This window comes from Chinchilla lanigera, unplaced genomic scaffold, assembly GCF_000276665.1.
Source record: "Chinchilla lanigera isolate Chin_1 unplaced genomic scaffold, ChiLan1.0 scaffold00003, whole genome shotgun sequence".
Taxonomy (NCBI): domain Eukaryota; kingdom Metazoa; phylum Chordata; class Mammalia; order Rodentia; family Chinchillidae; genus Chinchilla; species Chinchilla lanigera.
Window position 1 is genome coordinate 1,381,246 of NW_004955404.1, and position 3,770 is coordinate 1,385,015.

The window sequence follows — 3,770 nt, forward strand, 5'->3', positions numbered from 1 at the left end:
TGGTCATCTCAATCTGCACTGAGGTGACTGCAGGGCCTGCGGAGGAGAGTGAAGGCATGGTAAGAGTTGGGATGGTGAGGTTTTATCGTGCAAGACTAGGGATTGAACCCAGGGCCTTTGCACTAAGCCACATCTCTAGCCCTTTTTATTTTATTTCATTTTAATTTTAAGAGAGAGTCTTGCAAAGTTGCTAAGTTGCCCAAGGGAGGCTTGAACTTGTGATCCTCCTGCCTCAGCCTCCCAGAGTGCTAGGGTTACAGGGAAACTGATGCATTTCTTCTTTACTAAGTGGTCAAGATGATAACACCTTGCTCCTGTGGAGAAGAGACCTCACCGTGCAGTAAAAACCAGTCTCCTTAGGCAGATAGGTGAAGCCACGAGCACCGAATCACAAGGTGTGGGTGGACCACACCCACCCCAGGCAGGGCCACAGCTCCCTCAGCCACAGCGAGAGCACCATGCATCACGCAGCCGGACTGGAATCCTGCAAACTCTGGGGGCTCAGGGTACACAGGAACAGGGAAGGTGGCAAGACCACCGTCGTTCCTAGAACCTCTGGGACCAGCGCGCATCAGCCACGGCAGCACTCTCGCCTTGAGCAGCAGAAGGTACCACGGCCAAGGAACAAGAGAGACCGAGAGGGGCTGGGGGTTTAGCTCAGTGGCAAAAGCGCCTGCCTGGCAAGCGCAAGGTCGTGAGTTCGATTCCTGGTACCGGAAGAAAAGACAAAAAAAAAAAAAAAAAAAAAAAGAGAGACCGAGAAATGTGCCGAAACGCAGACGAGACTCAAGGAGGCTTCCCGTGCTCCCCGGGGTACTGAGCGAGTGAGCGTAAAAGAGACACAAAGGACATTCCAACAGCACGAGGCATGAATTACAGACATGTGCACACTCTGTCAACTCATGCATTTATTGTGATTCCAATAAAACCACCTAGTGAATCTTTCCGGGTGGGGGGAAGGTGTCAAGATAAGCTGGCTCATGTGCGGAAACAGACACACAGGTCTTGCTAAGAGTGTTACAGTGAGTGAGCTGGCCAGGCTTAACAGACAGTTGAGTGTATCCTGAAGGTGTCACTGCAGGCGTCAGAGATGTCCCCCAGAGATGCCCATAGCGATGCTGACCCTCAATGCAGGGGCATTAGAGGTGGGTGGGGTCTGAGGTTGGCTACAGAGCACTGACCTCACCAGGGAGTCAATCCAGTGATCAGTGCGAGCTGGGTAGGGGATCAGGACCCCAAGCCCAGCCTGGAGAGGAGGTTAGTGGTTGGCCCTCCCCGCCCTCTGCCTCTTCTTGGCTGCCCTGAGGTAAGCAGCTGCCCTGTGCGGTGCTCCTCCACCCTGCAGCTAACCACGGACTGCCCAGAAGTCTCTGAAACCACAGGTCAAGATGAACCCATCCCCCTCCTTCAAGCTGGGTATGTCAGGTGTTGGGTCCCAGCCAGGAAAAGCTGCCTCACACAGCGGAATGGCTGCAGACTGCCACCCCAGTGTGTGCACAGAGAAGGGAACAGCTTTGGACGTCTAGTTATAGACCTATGATAATGGCTTCATTTTAGGCAAGTGAAAGAAAGATGGACATTTAACAAATACTGTGGAAATAGCCAGCCGCCCCACCCCTCAGCAGGTTAAATCCTAGGTAGATGAAAAATTTTACTCCCAATGTGAAATCACAAAATGAATACAATAAAACACAAGATAATATTTTTAAAAATACATCAGCTGGGTGGTATACTCCAAAAATCCCAGCACTTGGGGAGGCAGTGGCAGGAGGATCTCAATCTGACAATTTAGTAAGTTCACAAGACCCTTTTTCAAAATAAAAAATTTTAAAAGGTTGGTCACGTAGCTCAATGATAAGGCCCTATGTTCAATCCTCAGCACCATAAATTTAATTGAAAGTTAAATCAATTTGTTTGGCCTAAGGCTTTTTCTGTATACCTTAAGTTTGGCTTAAAGGTTTCCCTGTGCATTGTGAATTGCAACCTAACTTGACGCTCATCTACCTTGTAATGAGCTGAGTTTTAGCCAATCAGAAGCATCCAACTGACCAAACCATGTTCAAACAGGACAGATGCAAGCTGTAGCGGATCACTGTGCCCCAACGCCAGTTCCGACTGCTCTACCTCACTTCCTGTTCTCTAGCTATAAATTGAACCTGCACTTGAGGGTGGGGGTATTCAGAACCACCCTTGGTTCAGACTACTACCAAGTCTAGAATCAAAAATAAAGCCAATTAAGAACTGCAAACCTAGGTTTGCTATAATTTTGTCTTTTAACACGACAAGCCCTGGTAAAAGATGGATCAACTTGATTTCACAAATATATAACTTTCTGAATGAAGCTGCCCCACCCGTGAAAAGACAAAAGACCAATGGGGAACAGTACTTGCAACTTGTGTCACAGAAAGAGTTAATTTCCTTCAGGTAGAAAGAGCGCTTCCAAATCAATCTTAAAAAAGATTTCCAACTCAACAGCCAATGTCCAGAGTCACAGAAAGGTAGACTTCAAGGGGCCCTTTGAGAAGAGCTGGGTCTCTCTGAGAAATGCCAGTCCCAGCTGCAGGAACCAGAATAGTACCAACCCCCGAGACAGGCCAGGGCTGAGTCTATGAACGCTGTGTGTCTGCGACAGCAGCTGGCGCCCGGTCAAAACGCCTTCAACTCCCAGCAGACATTGCAGTCTTAGAAATCTGACCCTCAGATACCTTGTGCATCTCATTTACTTTTTATTATTTTAACATATTGAAAACTAAGCAATAGCAAATTGGGTAACTACAGTACATTCACAGAGGAGACTGATCTGTGTAATCAAGGAAGTGCAGAATATGGATTTTCACAAGGTTAGGCTTTGAACTAAGAATTCCAACAGGACAGAATGTGTTCTCTCTTGTACATGCTCATTTGTGTATATAGGCGGAGAAAAACCAAAAATATGTTTATTTGCTTCCTATACAGTATTTTACATTTATGAGAAACCTTGGAGAGGAAATCCAAGAGGCTAACACATGGGGGCCGTGTCGGGGAGGGCCACGGGCAGCGAGGACAGAGATACGGGAGACAGACTTGTTTTCACTTCCTCCTGTTAAAGAAAACAATGAGGAAGATTCAAAAGAAACAAAGGCAGAATCAAGAAGGAATTGGCCTGCTCAGACCTGGACAGCTGCGGCTCCTACACACAGCCCTCACCCAGCAAGCCAACCCCTCTTTCTCCTCTTTCCGTTTCTTTGTATTTCCAATCAACTACACGTCCCCAATACCACGTCCTCTTGAGGATGAAGTTGTACCGATCTTCATGTCCTTTTTGCCCCACGGTGCCTAGCAGGCTGAGGGGTCAGTGGAGGCGGGGTGCCACTCTCCCCACAGTGCCGGCTCACTGCAGGAGGTCGGTCAAGGCGACAACCACAGTCCCCTCCGCCTATGGGAGGCAGCTGGGTTAGACTGCAGGTGGGTAAGGGCTCCGCAGCGAGGTTCTTAGCCTGGATCAACCTCTTCCCACCTGGTGACACTTTCCCTGCGTGGGGCCTAGAAGAGGCCTCCCTGGATGCCCAGCATGGCTCATAGCCCCTGCCCAGGGCCACAGCTGCCCCTGCCGCCCACCCTGACCAACCCCATCCTAGTCATCGCACTGGCCAGCACGGTCTAGGGTGCCTCCTGGGGAAAGGACTCTCAGGCAGCACCCTGCTCAGCCCACAGCAGCGCCTGTGCCCAGGGCCCGGCCGCACTCGGGCCTTTTCTTCTGCAGCGGCTCTCACAGGGCACTGAAAGTCACC